Source organism: Prosopis cineraria, unplaced genomic scaffold (assembly GCF_029017545.1).
Source record: "Prosopis cineraria cultivar Desert tree isolate PC_DT_omini unplaced genomic scaffold, ASM2901754v1 PC686, whole genome shotgun sequence".
Lineage (NCBI taxonomy): Eukaryota > Viridiplantae > Streptophyta > Magnoliopsida > Fabales > Fabaceae > Prosopis > Prosopis cineraria.
Window position 1 is genome coordinate 1 of NW_026556011.1, and position 17,915 is coordinate 17,915.

At 34.7% G+C, this 17,915-nt stretch overlaps 1 pseudogene; it reads right to left on the reverse strand.

The window, feature by feature from the left end:
• Window positions 1–16,857: 16,857 nt before the first annotated feature.
• LOC129298026 (pathogenesis-related protein 1-like) lies at window positions 16,858–17,453 on the reverse strand (annotated as a pseudogene).
• Window positions 17,454–17,915: the final 462 nt, after the last annotated feature.

A 17,915-nucleotide genomic window follows, 5' to 3' on the forward strand; every position in this document is an offset into this window, starting at 1 on the left:
TTTTGAGGTGTAATCATTGCTGTTTTTTTTTTAAAGTGCCCTATTGGCACATTTTCCAAGGAAGATTCAATATGGATTCACCATATTGTGAGAGACTACCTCTTTCACTAACCCTACCTTTTGGTTAAATATTAATTTATTAGCAATAACATGAAAATAGATAGTTTTGTGAGAGGATGGCACTACAAATAGAAGGCAAGTTGATGTAAGTTGACAAAAGACTTCAAGGGTTGAACCGAGGAGATCTCATCTAAGACTTTTCAGTTAAACATTTTGATATTTGTTGTTGTAGAGAAAAACAATGAAACGGTGGTTAGTTTGTAGAAGTTGAGGGATCAAATTGATATAAAATAAAATATAAAGAAATGAAGTTTTTTTATAACTAAAATTATGTTTGTTGAGAAATTTTATCTTCATGCTTATATTCTAATAATGATCACAAGTAAATTTGTGCGTGAATATATATAATATATATATATATCAGCAACTAGCATTTCATTAATTACACTGTGATTGATTATTCATTCCTTATGAATTAATTATTAGTGCTGTGTCAAGTTGTTTATATCATCACTACTTATATATAGATATATATAAACCAGGAGGAGAGAAAAGCAGTGGATGGAACCAACAACACATGATTATATCACTAGTATAAAAGAATTGTAAAATTTATATGCTTGTTATATACTTTATTTAAAAGAATTGATAATAAAAGTATAGACGTGTCCTTTGAAACTTAACTATGATAAATGATTTCTTCTCAACTATCACAATTAATTGTTTTGTTCGTTTTCATTCAAATATTATGTCTTATTTCTTATGTCATATGCTTTCTTAAATGCATTGACCAAAAATTACATTGACTTGGCCTCTTGCTAAAAATTCCCGTTAAAAACCTATAACCAAAGGTGTTTACATTTCAAAATCAATGGTGTTAATGAATCTTATCTGAGGTATTTGTGAAAAAGAAAAAAACAAAGAAAGAAAGAAAATTCTCATCTCATTCTATTTCTTCAAATGTTAGAGTGTTGGTGGATGATTTGTAACTATTCTTTGAAATCCAACTCACCTAAACTTTTTCTCATAAAGAAAGGAGAGAGAATTATCTTAATATTTCACTTAACATAATTAATTACTCCTTGGTCCATTGACTTGTATAGATTTTCTTCTAAATTTTATTTCTTCCATCAACACCATAATTTGAACCAATTTTCGTTAGTTATTATGTTATCTAGCATCTAAATTGATAAATGTTACTAGAATAGTTAACCATCGAGAACTTGTCTAAGACTTTTCTGCTAAACATTTTGATATTCGTGGAGAAAACCAAAGAAAATGGTTTTTTTTTTTTTGGAAGTTGAGGCATCAAAATACAATAAAATAAACATAATTGAAAAAGAAATTAAAATTTAGACGAATTAAAATGTGCACGTTGAAATTTTTGCATTTATGCTTATCTTATATACCCCCTTTGTCCCATTTTAATTGTTGTTTTATTTTTTATTTCACTGTAATTTAACTGTTGTTTTACAATATATAATAAATAATTTATATGTTTTTTTTTCAACTGTACCCTTAACAAGTAATCAAGGTACAGTTCATGAATACCATTACAATGTGATTGATAACACATGAATTTACTAATGCTGCATAGTTGTTATCACTAGTTGTATTCACTAGTTTAACAAGCTTTAAAATAAATAAATATAACTACCTTTTTAAAAAAAAAGATCAAACTTTCTTAAAAACTAGGGAGGATGACAATAAAGTCTCAAAAGAATGAATTAATAACAATTAAATCCTCGATAAATTTTTTTATAAAATAAATTATAAATATTAATTCAAACAGTTATTAATAGAAACCCGAATTGCAAATTAATTGTTATATTTAAAATTTAAATATTATACTTGTAATTGAAAATTTTAAATTTACAACTGTTTGGATTGATATTTGTAACTAATTTTTTTTAAATTTTATCAATACCTAATTGTTATTAATTTTTTTTAAAAAAACTTAACTGTTATTCTTCTTGAAAACTAGGGAAACGTTTACGATGCAATAGCCCAAAGAAACTAAATTCCTTGGGCTAGGAACAAGGGTAACATTAAACATGATCGAAAAACAACCAGAAAACACAAACTTGGCCCATTATAAACTGGACGTTACGACAAAGACACAAGCAGAAAATAAAGAGCACACGTAGGACATGAACTTCAAGCCGAAAAGCCCACGAACATGCAGTAAATGAAAGAAACTCGTTTGTGAAAATATATAAACCAGGGTGGTGCCGAGCGAGAAAAGAGTGACGAGTTGAAAGATGCAACGAGCTCTTCTATCACTGAACATCGAAGCATCCAAATTTCTCCCATAGGATCTTGAAAACCAGTGCTTAAACTGAGTACAACAAAGGCTGTATGGTAATATACCCGCAAGAATCCATAGTTGAGGGATTACTAACCGCATCTCAATCTTGTCCTTGGCTTTATACTTTTTTATTGCACCCAACCCAAGTATCTTTCTATTAAAGACAATCTCATATGATGAACGGTCAGCACTAAATTTAGGCACCTCTCCAACACCTATTTATGATATTCATACGGATTAATGCAAATTTATACCTTTCGCAAATGAGTTTATGATATTTTCTTTTTCTTTTTGTGGCACTATGATTTGGGCTGTATGACAATCAGGGTCCATGCATGAATTTACTATACATAAAATATGGACTGTGCAAAGGCCTGCGATGTCGTGGAACATAGTTTATCAGACTCTTTGCCTTGCGGGAATAAATCAAGGAGAAAATTTTGTGCTTTGGTCATGCATTGAAGTTAAGATATGCCATGCACAACTCATTCATCTTTGTCTTCATGCTGGTTCCGATAAAACTTATTACACTGCGGTTTATGCTAATCTGAATGTAGCTTCAAGAAGATTATTGTGGGAAGAACTGAACAGAGTTGGTATAGATATTGATAGACCATGGTGCGTGGGGGTGATTTTAATGGTACGTTATTTGTGTATGAGCGGCGTTCTCTTGCTAGAAGCCCGAGCACGACCAATAGGGAGATCGTGAGGTGTGTGGAGGAGCTGGAACTAATGGACCTTGGTTGTAAAGCTCCATTATATACTTGGCGAAGAGGGGGCTATGAAAGCAAACTTGATTGGGTCCTTGTGAATGAACAATGGGGTGTTAAGTTTCCAAATGCCTCAATAGTCAATCTCCCTTATTTCAAGTCAGACCATCGTCCAATTCTGTTCAGGCTACAAGAAGAAGAAACAGTAAGACAGTATAAGGAGAAGCCTTTTAGATTTGTGGCTTTCTGGGTTCTTCATAGTGATTTTCAGTGTCTTATGTTTGACTCTTGGGAGGAACATGGCGGATGATCAGTTAATGTTGGTAAATTCACTGATGCTATTTTGGTGTGGAAGGACGACGTCTATGGCAACCTTGGAAAGAAGAAAGTTCATATAATCCGTCGTTTAGAAGGTCTATCAAATATCGACTCCTCTTGCTGTAATCATCAAGCATTTGAAGAATTGCAGTTGCAGTTGTGGAATGAACTGGAAGAAATCTTAATCCAAAAGAGCCTTCTTTGGGCCCAAAAAGCAAAATGCGACTTGTTTGTATCCGGTGACAAGAATTCAAGACTTTCCATTCTAGAGTGAATGCCAGGAGGAAGAAAAATAAAATTGATGCTTTGATGAATTATGAAGGTATAAGGGCGTATGAAGCTGAGGAAATTCACCAAATAGCTTGGGGTTTCTTCTCTCGTCTGTTCTTGAAGGAAGGGGGGCCGGTGATTGCCTATACATGGAAGTGTCTTTCCCAGTGCTTGATAAGATATAGAGGCACGTTTTATCTTTAGAGATTGATAATGTTGAGATAAAACGTGCTATTTTTGACATGGGTGCACTAAAATCTCCTGGGCCTGATGGTCTTAATTCTCTTTTCTTCCAAAGTCAATGGGATCTTATTAGCCCTTTGGTAACTCACTTGGTGCATCGAGTGTTTAGTGAACCATCATTATATCAGTGGTACGCTCGTTGTCCTTATCTCTAAGAATGATAATCCTAAGACAATAAAGGACTTTCGGCCCATTAGTCTCTGTGATGTTATTTACAAAGCTATTATGAAAATCCTTGTAAATAGAATGAAGAGATTTCTCCCTACCGTGATTTCACCAAACCAAATTAGTTTCGTTCCTATACAAGTTAGCTCGGATAATATTATCTTGGCTCAGGAAGTAATCCATTTGATGAGGAATATGAAAGGGAGGAAAGGATTTATGGCTATAAAGATCGATCCTGAGAAGGCTTATGATTGTATCTGTTGGGATTTTGTTTTTTTTCCTTGTCTTGAAGAATTGAGGGCTCCTACTTATCTGTTAAATGTTCTTAAATGTTGCCTTACCACCTCTACTATGCCAATTTTGTGGCATGGTTGCAAAATTAAGGAATTCTCTCCCTCCCCTGGTCTTAGACACGATGACTCTATCTCTCTATATCTATTTGTTATATGTATTTAGAAACTCACTCATTTGATCCAAGACGAGATTAGTGGTGGTGCATGGCAGCCGGTATGCCTTACTAAAATAGGACCAGCTTTCTCTCATTTATTCTTTGCAGATAATCTTATTATTTTTACAAAAGCTACAGTTGACCAAGTTGAGATTATCAAGCGATGTCTTGATAAATTCTGTAGTGCTTCGGGTTAACATGTTAACCAGTCGAAGACTCGAGTATTTTTCTCTAAAAATGTTAACCATACCGGAGTCAACCAATTAAGTACTCTTCTAAGGTTTGCTCCTACTGTTGATTGGGGTAAGCATTAGCACTACAAAAAATAGTGGATTAGTGACGGAATTTAGCGATGAAATAACTTTCATTGATAATCCATCACTAATCCATTTCTAATTGAGCAACAGAATGTTCTGTCACTAAAATTTTATCATTATTCCGTCGCTAATCTGTCAGAAATAATTTACCGACAAAAAATTTTGTCACTAATGATTAGGATATCTTATTTCAATTTAGTGACGGAATTGCGACGTAAAATTCTGTCACAAAGCTTTCTGTCATAATTCCATCGCTAATTCTATCACAAATTATTTTTAATTTAATTTTATTATTTATAATATATATTTATATATAATTTATTATTATGCTATAAATAAATAATTTAAAATAATTTATTATTTTAAATTATTTTTATATTATTAATAATAATTTAAATTGTATACTTAATTATTCTTATTTAAAAATAAAAATAAAATAAAATAAATATAAAATAAAAATTTAAAATATTTTATATTATATAGATACAAATTATAATATAATATATAATGATAATAAAATATTTTTCAATTTAATATTAAATTTATTATCAAAATAATTTTTTAAATAAAATATAATAAAAATAATTATTATATATAAATTAATTTTTCCATATTAATAAACAAATATGATGTTAAAAAAAGTAAATTTAAATACTATATTTAATAATAATTTAAATAATATATTTATTAATATATGTGTATGTAGTTAAGTATTATATATTTAATTTATCAATTAAGACTAAAAATTTCTTTTAACTTAACTGGCAACAAGGTAGATGCAAAGGCACAAGAAAGTATGAGGTTGCAAGTTTGAACCTAGCCAAGACATAATTGAAGGTAATAATATTTGACATGACAGTGACAAATGACGTGGCGGTGGTCTACTAGGTGACTAGGACATGGCATTAACATGACAGTGAGGTGGCACTGGTCCACTAAGTGACTAGGTGGTGGTGAGGTGGCATTGGTCCACCGGGTGACGTGGCAATGATATTTTGGTCTACCTTATAAATTTGTGACTGTCACACCCCGAAAATAGAACATGTTTGGCACAGAATATAGAGATAATACCAATATCCTAAAAGTCTTTATTCAAGAAAACTCTAATTTATAAGCCATGAATACCTTTGATAATAAATTAAGCCATCATCAATACAAACCATACGAACAAAAGATTTAATATTTTACAAAATAGTAGTAGCAGCAAGGAATTCTCTTCCGATCAGTAAATATCAAAGTATAAATCATAAGGATGAGGACCCTAACTATAGCTTATGTGGAGCACCTGATATAAGAAATCTACTTTAAAGAAGTTGATTTTAGCCTTTCACCTCATCTGAATATTATCACCGCTCAGGGATTAGCGGAAGGCACAACATCATCTAATGTATCTGAGACCAAAATAATAATTTCCAGTGAATAACGTCCTAACAATAAATAATAAAACTTGAATAAAAAGGAAAGTTTAAAATAATTGTGAGTCAAAGAGACAACAGCTTTCAGAAAAATGTAATAAACTTTAAAATAGAATGGCTCTGTAAAATTTTTAAAATTAGATCTTAAATTATTGAATTATCATGGCAAATATTAATAGGACTTACTTCCAAGAAAGCACATAAATGAATTAAATAGTTATAAATAAATTACTAAATAACATCAATGGAATGTAAAATCATCAAATAATTGGATTCATAATTATAGGGACTTATCAGAACAATTAACAAACCTGGACACACAGTCCACGAAGGTAAATAACTAAACGCGGCTTATGTCACGAAAACAAACGTGGATACACAATCCACGAGGGTAAGTAACCAAACGCAACCGAGGCTACAAAATAAATGTGGACACATAGTTCACGAAGGTATGTAACCAAATGCAGCTGAAGCCACGAAACAAACGTGAGTACGATGCTCACGAATAACCATCCCTCCGTTCCACATGCGTTGGCCATCGCACGGGGTTGGCACCTCCTATAAGCACCCTGCTAGCTAGGTGTACCATGACGTGCCAAGGGCTAACAGAACAGCCGTTAGCAACCAGTGTTCCGTATAAAGTCCCCTTTTTTTAAAATCATTTTCAAACATGCGAGAAAATCATCACTTTCAAGATATAGTTCTCATTGTCAAAATCAAACTCGCATGAATACTTTTAAGCATTGAAATTTTTTAGAATAAAATTCCATATCCAATGCTCATGCTTGCCTTTATCAAATAATCAAAAAAAATTTTAAAGTTGAACTCGCAAGAATCATTCTCTGTATCAATCCAATATTTGATAAAATAAAAATCTCACAATCAAAGTCCAAACTTGATTTAATTAATCAAATAACATTTCAAATTTGGTAAAGCTAATTTCTCAAAATAAAGCAATGTTAATCAACAAATATCCAATAATCGCATTAATGCTATTAAAATGATTTTCAAAAAATGTAATATTTTACTAAAGAAAATTTTGATTGAAAAAAAATCAGTTGGAACGCTATCCACTTACCTTTAGCATGCCCAAGAACCAAAAATTCATTTCATTCGACTTCATCCATGTCTCCCGTCCTCTAAGCACCCTATTCATGGTGATGAACAATTTAATGGCCTTACTCTAGCCAAATAAATTATCTTCCAATATTGGTAACACTATAACCAATCAAACTCTAAATCATTATAATTTAATCATCCCAATCTTAATTTCTTTAATCCTTTCAATACTTTACATGTTTACCTTTCTAAGTCTACCTTTCTATTTGACACTTTGATTAAATTTTAATCTTCCTTCCAATTCTTATACTAAATTTTAATTAAGTGTGTGTGTGTGTGTGTAATTTTTATTAATCATAATATAAGCATCACATATAATCTGCCACAATAATTAAGATTTCTCCCTTATGATTGCCATTCAAAATAAGCTTCCTAATCCTCAATTTAAACTTACTTCAATACTATTTCTATCCTTGCTCATGCACAGCCACAGAGCAAATGAAAAAGAATAATTTTTTTTTTCCACCCCAATATCCATGTATAAACTAGCCGAGGAAAAGAAGACAAGTGGTATTCACCCATCTATGAAGCATAGGAGAATTTAAAAGGGCAGACTCGAAATATTATCCAGCCTCATGAGCACGGCAGTGACACCAAAAACAGGAAAGAATGACCGACAATCAATAAAGTTTAAGATTGAAGTTTGAACAACCAACAACAATAAAGAATAAGAAAAGCTGAACTTACCACACACACATACTCGACACCCATGCTGAGAGGAAAAATAAAATTGAAGGCTGAGAACACACGCACAACACGAGCTCGCATGAACAGCAAATAGGAAAGTAGAGGAGAACAAAAGTCATACGGCTCAGCCCTTCAAGTCGACGGCATAGATGGAGAATCTATGGTAAAGACCCAGGACGCACACCGACAGCAAGAATCAGAGAAGCAAATCAAAAATGAAGAGGAAATGGTGAAGCGAAAACCAGACGCTCTCTCTCTCCTCGTGCTCTCACTTCTTCAATAGAACAGAGATGGCACGAACAGGGGAAGAAGAAAAATCTAACAGTGATGCCTTAAGGGAACAAAAAGAGCTTGTGACCTTGCCAAGCTCCTATTAGGTGCGAATGAACGGAGATTCCAGCAGCAAAGACAACGAACACACAAGCTGAACACCTAGTGAAGCTGAGCAATGTACATAGGGGAGGAAGAAAATGACGTCAACCACACCAGACCAAGCAAAGAAAGTTCTCACGATCAGCACCACTATCTCTGACAACTCGATTTCTCTTGGCCATCAGTGACGTGAACGTGAACAGCGATGGCAGAGCAGCATACAAGGAAGACTGAGATAGGGAGCACGACTAAGGACCTGGGCATCACATGGGGGTGATGAGCTCCCACTTCGCCGGCGGTGGCTGGAGATGGTGGGCGAAGAAGGAGAAGCCGGGAGAAAGTGGAGAGTTCCAGACTTCTCTTTTCTGGTTCTAGAATCGTGATTGGAAGAGAAAAGGAAACATAATGAGAAAAAATATCGCGAGCTCTCTCTCTTCTGTACACATCACCGACTAAGAGGATAATAAACTTTTTGGGAAAATTACAAAATATAACCCAAAGCTTGTTGGGAAAATTTCAAAAGAAACCCTATCAGATTTCTTTTATTTTTATTTATTTATTTATTTATTTATTTTATTATAACATTTATAGAATAAGAAGCAAGGCACTTTAGCACTTTTTATATGATTAAAAAAAAACTGACATATGGGTTTAAACCTAGACTTTCGTATGTATAATTAGTATAAATTAAACTAGGTCACTGCTCTTCATTCATCATAAAATGTTAATAAATAAATAAATAAATATCAATTGAAAGAGAATTTATTAAATGCAAAATTTAGGGTCATTACAGTGACGGAATTAGCGATGGAATAAGCCTGTTGGAAAATTAGCAATGGATCAATGAAGAAATACATTTTGTCACAAAGTCAGAATAACTTTATCCTTATTTAGTGATGAAAAATTTTTGTCGCTATTCTATCGGAAATTAGCGACGAAATACAATTTTGTTGCTAATTCCGTCACTAATTAGCGACGGAATTTCAAATTCCATCGCTGACAAATTAGTGACGATGTTTTTACTAACAGAAATATTCCGTCGCTAATCCATTTAGCGACAGAATTTTCACTGATTAGCGACAAAAATTTTCGTTGCTAATCAGCTGTTTTTTTATAGTGCAAGGGTTGCTAATGCATCATAGGAGGGTAACTAAGGGTACCTATAGCTATGTAGTCAACAAAGTAAAAGGTCAACTTAGTAATTGGAAGGCATCTAACCTTTCTTTGGCCAGATGCAACACTCTTGTTTTGTCTTCCATACCTTCCTACCCTATGTAGATATATAGTAATTTTACCTAGCCCTATTTGTGATGAAATTGAAGGAGCATTTAGGGGTTTTCTCAGGGGATCAACGAGTGTAAAGAAGAGGATCCATTTGGTGTCTTGGGATAATGTCTGTCATGATAAGAAGCATGGTGGTCTAGGGGTTTGACATTTGAAGAGCCAAAACCAAGCTTTCTTAATGAAGATGGGGTGGGGTCTTATTCGCAAAAGGGATTCTCTTTAGGCTCAGGTGGTCCGTAGTAAGTATAAATGTGGGGAAGATCTTATTCCTAAAGTTGACCGAACTCATCCAGGATCTGGGCTAGATAAGGAATAGAATATTGTATAATGGTGGCTTAATGTTATTGACAAGCAGATGTAATCATAAATACATAGGGAATGTAACCTTAGAATGAATATGATTTGTACACGTATATAACTAATAAAGAATAGTCAGATCCTAACGTTATTCTATTGTATGGGCTGAATATTGAGATGATTGGGCTTATGTAGAATATTGGGTTGTCTTCCTTTCTGGGCTGTTTCACTTTCTTCTTTGTCTCAATACTCCCCTTTAATCTTGGCCCTGGTGTTTGAACGATACCCAGTTTGTTTCTAAAAGTCCAGAACTTCAAGTGTGTCAATACCTTAGTAAATACATCTGCAATTTGCTCAGAAAAAGGCGAGTAGCATACAGACAACTGACCATTCAGTACACTGTCACGGATGTAATGTACATCCAACTCAATGTGTTTTGACCGAGCATGATACATAAGATTCGAAGCTAAAGCTGAAGCACTAAGATTATCACACCAAGCTACAAGAGAGTTATGCAGTCGATATTTTGATTCAGCATCTAATCTCACCACAACCTTTTATTTCTTTACAGCCCAGTAAATCAGAGTATCACCCAAGAAGACACAATAGCCCCCCATAAAGTGACGATTATTAGGGCAAACAGCCTAATTAGCATCTGAAAATCCTTTCAAGGTAATCTAATTGTGTGGCTTGACGTGTAAAGCTAGATTCGAAGTCCCTCTTAGATATCGAAGTATTTGTTTTAGAGCCTGCCAGTGAATGTTAGTTGGACAACTGAGAAATTGACTCAGTTTGTTAACTGAGAACATGATGTCAGGTCTAGTGTTGATAAGACACTGTAATGCTCCAATCAATTGCCTATATTTGAAGGGTTCTTGAAGAAGAGTTCCATCTTCTTTTGAGTAGTATTTGTTGACTGCCATCGGAGTAGGTATATGGGAAGAGTTCTATTCCAGCTTTCTTTAGAATGTCATGAATATATCGCTCTTGCTTTAGATAGAGACCTATAGCATCTCGATAGGCCACTATACCTAGAAAGTGATATAAATCTCCTAAATCCTTAAGAGCAAACAGTTGATTTAACTGTTTAATGAATAGATTGAGTGATCTATAGGAGTTCCTTGTGATAATAATGTCATCAACATAGATGAGAACAAACATAATACATGATTTATGTTTGATAAAAAATAGAGAGGTGTCACACTTAGACTGCACAAATCCCTATTTGAGTAAAGTAGTTCTTAGCCTTTCAAACCAAGCTTGGGGTGCTTGTTTCAAGCCGTATATAGCCTTCTTTAACAAGCAAACATGATTAGGATATCTAGAATACACAAAGCCTTCAGGTTGTCCCATTAATACTTGCTCCTCTAGAATGACATTCAAGAAGGCATTATTTATGTCTATTTGTCTTATAAGCCATTCAAAAGTCACAGCCATAATAATTACAAACCATTGACCTTGAGTACAAAACTGAATGTTTCAACAAAATCTATTCTAGGGCTTTGTTAGAAGCCCTTTACTACAAGTCTGGCTTTATGTTTGTGTAACTGACCATAAAAATTGAATTTATTTTTGAAAATCCACTTGCAATCAACCAGATTTCTTTGTCTATTATAGGGAACTAAAACCCAGGTTTGATTTTTTATCAAAGCATTAAACTCATCCACCATTGCTTTTCTCCACTCAACTAATTTAAAGGCATCTTTGACATTAAGTGGTTCACTAATAAATTCATGTTCAGTTTCAGTCATGCCAGCAAAAGGTAGTTTAGGTTTAGAAATACCAACTTTACTTCAGGTAACCATTGAGTGCCTATTTTTTGCTTGATGAATTGGTATAGGTGGACCTTCTAAAACTGGAGATTGAGTGGGAGAAGATGAAACAGTACATCATGTGAATCAGCGGATTTAGGAGATTGTGGTAGAGTTGAGATCATGATGGTTGGTGAAGTGACTTAAACAGGGGAAGAATCATCGAAGGAAGGTACTTCTATTGCTATTCTTGTTTCACTTTCAACTTAAGGTAAATTCCCAAAAGAAAAATATTCAACTTGTGTCTGTGCCGTAGTAGTATTCTCCCCTTGTCCTGAATTTGCACATTGCAAAATCTGTGTAGATAGAGGTTGAAAAAATGCACAAGGATGAATTAATTCCTTAGGTGATACTCTTTTCAATAAAGACAACATGTCTAGATATTATCACCTTCCCATTAGAGTTCAGACACTTGTAGCCTTTATGAGAGTTACTGTAGCCAAGAAACACACACACTTGCTAGTTCTAAATTGAAGTTTATGTTGGTTGAATGGTCTAAGACATGGATAGCAAGCACACCCAAACTCTTTAAAGCCTTCATAATCAGGGCAACCTGTTAATCAACTCATTTTCTGTGTGAAAGGATTCCCACCAATAATAGAGGGGCATTTTGGCCTGAGCTAATAGTGTTAGACCAATCTCAACAATATGACGATGCTTTCTCTCAGCTCTTCCATTTTGAGGAGAAGTATGAGGACAAGAATGTCTAAAAACAATCTTGGAATCATGCAAGTATTTAGAGAAGCTTCGGTATTCACCTCTCCAATCACTTTGAACAATCTTAATAGGATGCTCAAATTGTTTTTTAGCATAATTTTTAAACTGAACAAACATGTGAAAAGCTTCATCCTTGCTTTTAAGAGGATAAATCCATGAGAACCGGCTATAATCATCAAGGAATAAAATATAATAATGAAATCCATTCATAGAGAGCAATGGAGAGGGATCCCACAAGTCTGTGTGAACAAGTTCAAGTGGTTTAGTAGCACGCGAAGGAGATAATTTAAATGGCAAAGCATGAGATTTACCAAGCTTGCAAGATTCACAAAATAAGAGCTTTTCATTCTTAGAGTCAACTTTCAAATTACAATCACTAATGAGTTTGCTCAAAACTCTTCCATTAGGGTGGCCAAGTCTACAGTGCCACAATTTCCTACTAGACATGTTACTGAAATTGCTAGTCCTAGGTGCTGAATCTTCAACTTCTTCTTCTGCAACAAGCACGAACTGATCCTTGCTGAAAACTTTCTTTCCAACCACTGAAAACATTCCTTTACTTGGCTGTCCCCCCCTGTAGTAGTATTCTCCCCGTGTCCTGATCCTTCACACAAACACCATGTTTGTTAAAAATCACATCAGCGTTATTGTCATCTGCAACTTTAAACACACTTAACAGATTCTTAGTAGCTTCAGGTGTATATAAGATATCACAGAGTTTAACTGTTGTGTCAAAAACATTCTGAAAAATAGAGGAGCCTTTTTTCTTAACACTCATCTTTTGCCCATTTCCAACAACTATTTAGACCTTACGAGCTGTATTTACAGGACTATCAAGACGATTGGGATCATTAGTCACATGACTAGAAGCCCCACTGTCAAGGAACCAAGCTTCATCATTAACAGTCTCAGGTGTGGCCCAGTAGGCATTGAAATCTGAGTTAGATGAAGGAACAACACCTTCGTTTTTTGAGCTACTGGATCCAGTAAAACTACGATCATATCTATAAAAGCAGGTATCAACCTTATGTCCAAATCTCTCACAGAGCTGACATTTGGGGCGATCACTAGTACCACCAGTAGTTCTGCCTCTGTTTAACCTTCCTTGGCCACATTGGTTACGACCACGACCTCGCCAGTAATCACGACCAGCAGATAGACCTTCAGAATGAGCATTGTTGGCAAAGTTAGTAGAGATGCTGAATTGAGAGAACTGAGTGATGTGCTCAAAACGACTTTCAAACGATAGTAGCTGGGTTTGAAAGTCAATCCATGTGATATCTTCTGATTCTTTAGCAAGTTGAACAACAACCGCATTGTAATCAGCATCTAAATCGGCCAAGGTTTGGAGAATGAGATCAGGTAGGGAGACGGGATATCCAGCGATAGTGAATTGTTCAGAGAGGTTCTTCATTTTGTCAAGATATACAGCCATACACAGCGTACCCTTCCTGGTACGTTGAAGTTCAGATCGCAAAAATAAAATGCGAGATTTGGTGTGAGACCCAGCAAGTTGCTTAGCAGCAGACCATAGTCCAGATGAAGTTGAGACCTGGGTCATTCGAGATGGGACATCTAGCGTCATAGTATTTAGCAGCCATCCAACTTTGTCTCAACATAGCTTTGGAGTGGCATAAAGCAGATATGGGATTTGTTTGAATCTGGGTTAGATAGGGTTGCTGATGCCAACGGTGAAGCAGACGTAAGGTGGAAGTTTGAAAAGAATGGTCATTTCTCTGTCAAATCAGCATATGCATTACTCTGCAGGGATGATACACCTGCCTCTCCATCATGGTGGAGATTGTGGAAGCTAAAAGTGCCCCAACGATGCAAATCATTTATGTGGCTTGCCCTTGATGATTGCCTGCTCAAAGGCTTGTCCTTCATGATCTCGCCTGCTCACCAATGAACGACAATGTAAGCGGGACATGTGTGCGAGTGCTTCTTGTTCTGAATGCAATTATGGTGTGGAGGATATATTACACGTACTATAGGATTGCCCTTCAGTACACGAATTATGGCATCGAAACGTGCGACCTGAATATCTGGATAAGTTCTTTGAGATGGGCTTGTGGGAGTGGTGCAAGTGGAACTTTAGTGGTGATATCGGGAGTGTTGGCAGTGATTGGAGTGCTTGGTTCTCTGTGGTTTGCTGGCTTCTATGGAGACGAAGGAATGACAGGATTTTTCAAAATTCAAGCATCCCTATCATGTCTCTTGGCTCACATGCACAGGGCATCATCAGATGTTTGAACAGGGTTCAACTGAAGCTAAGGAACACGAGTTTAGGGAATCATGATCATTCTCAAACAACAACTGTTCTTGATGATTGCTATGATGGCACGAGAATTTATGTTGATGGGGCTTTCTCAGTTCGTGAGGGCAAAGCAGCCAGTGGAGGGGTACTTATAAACAGGTATGGAAATAGAACGGGGTCGTCTGTGTTCTGACTGCACACTGGACATGCGCTTGTTGCTAAGATTTGGGCTTGTATTATGGGGTTAAAGTGTGCATGGGATACTGGAATCAGGAAACGCGTGGTACTTAGCGACTGTAGTGAGGTGATTGGTCTCTTAAATGGCGGAGATATTGACCTGCATGAGTATACGAACGAGATTTTGGAAGCAAGGAATAATCCTGCACGAGAGTGGGATGCTGTCATTTGTCACATTCGTCGTGAACAGAATACTGAAGCTGATCTCCTGGCTAAGCGTGCGTTGGACACTGCTCCATGCCTTCATTCTCTCTTCCCTGATGATCTAGCTAGTGGAGATTTATTTAGACCTCCTTAGGTGTTGTGTTTCTGTTTATTTATTTCCCTATAATAAGAATAATAATAATAATAATAATATGCTTTGTGAAATCAATGACTGGGTGGACCCATCCGGGACGGCTTTATGATAGCGTTGCTTTGCTTTAGTTTTCCACACATGCATGTTACTTCGTCTTAATTTCATGGAACAAAGATGAATTACTTATTTTTTTTTTCTTTTCAAAAAATCACTTATTGCTGTATAAATTTCGTAACCAGTCCAAAAAGTTTGTTGAATCTTTGCAAATTAGTCAGACTCGTGGAAAATTATTAACACAGCACAGCTTGAGTGACTTGCGCGTCAACCTTCATCATCATCATTGAATCAGCCCCACCTTCACTTTCACGTCAAGATTCAGTGCTTCTTATTGACCCCTTTAAATCTAATTTAGGAAAGTCGAAAATTTTAATTGTTAATTAATAATTATATTTTTATTTTTTTTTTAATAACACCGCAAAGCTTGTCTGACTTGGGTCAACCTTCCCCCAACTGTCACGCCCTGATTCGGTGCTTCCATTATTGAGATGTTTAAACCTATGGAAAATTACATACAGGTCCTGTAGGACGGACTTATCTACGAATAGGTCTCACAGATTTGAAAAAATACAGCTAAATCCTTTATGAATTGAGTGTAATTGAAATTTTAGGCAAAAAGACCTTTATGCCCCCACTTAGTGAAGGCAAAAAAAAAAAAAACCAATAGACTGAATTTATATTTATGTACCTTGTATTTACAACTGCAATTTCATAATTTATAAGTAAATATTCTTAATTCACAACTCATATTTCATGCTTTATAAATGATAAATTGAAGGGAAACAATCATTCAAGGACCATTAAGCATATTTAATATTAAATAAGGACAAAAGATTTTGAAATTTCACTGTAGGATTAAGAGACTGATTTAAAAATAATTTTAGATGGAAAAGGAATATTATACCCCTACTTTTTCTTTTTTAATTAACCATTTACATTTAACAAAAAGCCATTCGCTAATTAATAAATTTAAAATTCTGAAATAATATGATTTTAGAAGGGGATAAGTGTAGATTATATTTCAACAAGTAGCCTTACAATAATTAACAAGTTTCATTTCCTAATTAACAAGTTCAAGAATCTAAAAGAGCTTGATTGGTGGAAGGGACAAGTATAGATTATATTTCAACAAGTAGTTGTTTGATAATTAACAATTACTCATTTACCCATTTGCATTTAATTAATGTTCTTTGTAATGGCCCTCTTTTCAATTTTTTTTTTTCGAATCATTAGCTTATAAATAAAATCAAAGATATTTAGATATTTTCAAATTTAGAAATAGTAGAGTTTTGTAAATGTTTTTAAAAAAACATAAAATTGTGTAATTTTGATAGTTTTATCAAAAAATCATAAAAAAAATACAAAACTTTAGGGTTTTGGTATTCCAAAGTACTAGAATATGTCTGTTATTTTATGTAAAAGCTGAAGATTAGGGAAAAAAAAAAAGAAAAAAATTGAAAATCTGGGTTATTATTATAAGAGATATTAGAAAAAATCCAGACCCCAATCTTTATATGCAGAATCCATGATTCTATTCCAATTATTCAAACGTGCAGATTATGTTTTCTCCATTCCTATTGAAAGGTTTTTGTCCAATGTAGTTGCCAGGAGGATCATAGTTGCAGCCAATGAAGGTTCCTCCATTGTTACACCTCACTCAAGCACATCCAACACGAACCGAATTCTTCCAAACCACCTGAGTATAGTGTCCACACACCTTTCCTGGATCACATGTGTTGCTGTCATAGTGATAGTTCGCCTTCTCGTCCACCCACATCTTCACGGCATCTGTGCCGCTCATGTCGCCGGAGCTCCATGCAAGATTCTCACAGTACTTGCCGCCGCCACCAGAGTGGAGTAGCTGCAGTCAGTCATGCGTTGGTTAACATAGTTCTGTGCAAAAGCAGCGACTGTATCATCCCAGGAGCTATGTTTGGAACGCCCACTTGTGATCTTGCAGCGTTGTGGGCATCCACATAGTCTTGTGGTGAATCTTGTGCAGAGGCCATGAGGGCAGAGATAAAGAAGAAGAGAGAAAATGAAAGCTTCAAAGATAGCTCCATTGTTGGATCTTAAGGCGTTTGATGAAGAACTGTTTATATATACTGTAGTTAAGAAAATGATGATGTAGATGTCCGTGATTTGATCCCTAAATTGCTGAACAATTCAAGCATTGAATATTCATATTTCACATTAATTTTTAACAAATATTAAAAATAATCTATTTCTATCTAAAATTACGCATATGAAACTAGCTATATTAGAAAGCAAAGTCTTATTATTTAAAAAAATAATAATAATAAAATCTCTCTGAATTATATAAAATAATAATTTGGTCTCTCAAATTTTCATAATTTCATTAAAGTCTCTAGAAATTTTTTATAATTAATGATTTATATAAATGACTAAATTTCTCCTGTAACAATATCATGCAGTTATGATTTGCTGTTACATTGTTACAAGTATAAAAAAGCAAAGTTATGATTATTTAAATAAAATTTGTTATCATTACTTGTTATTTCCAA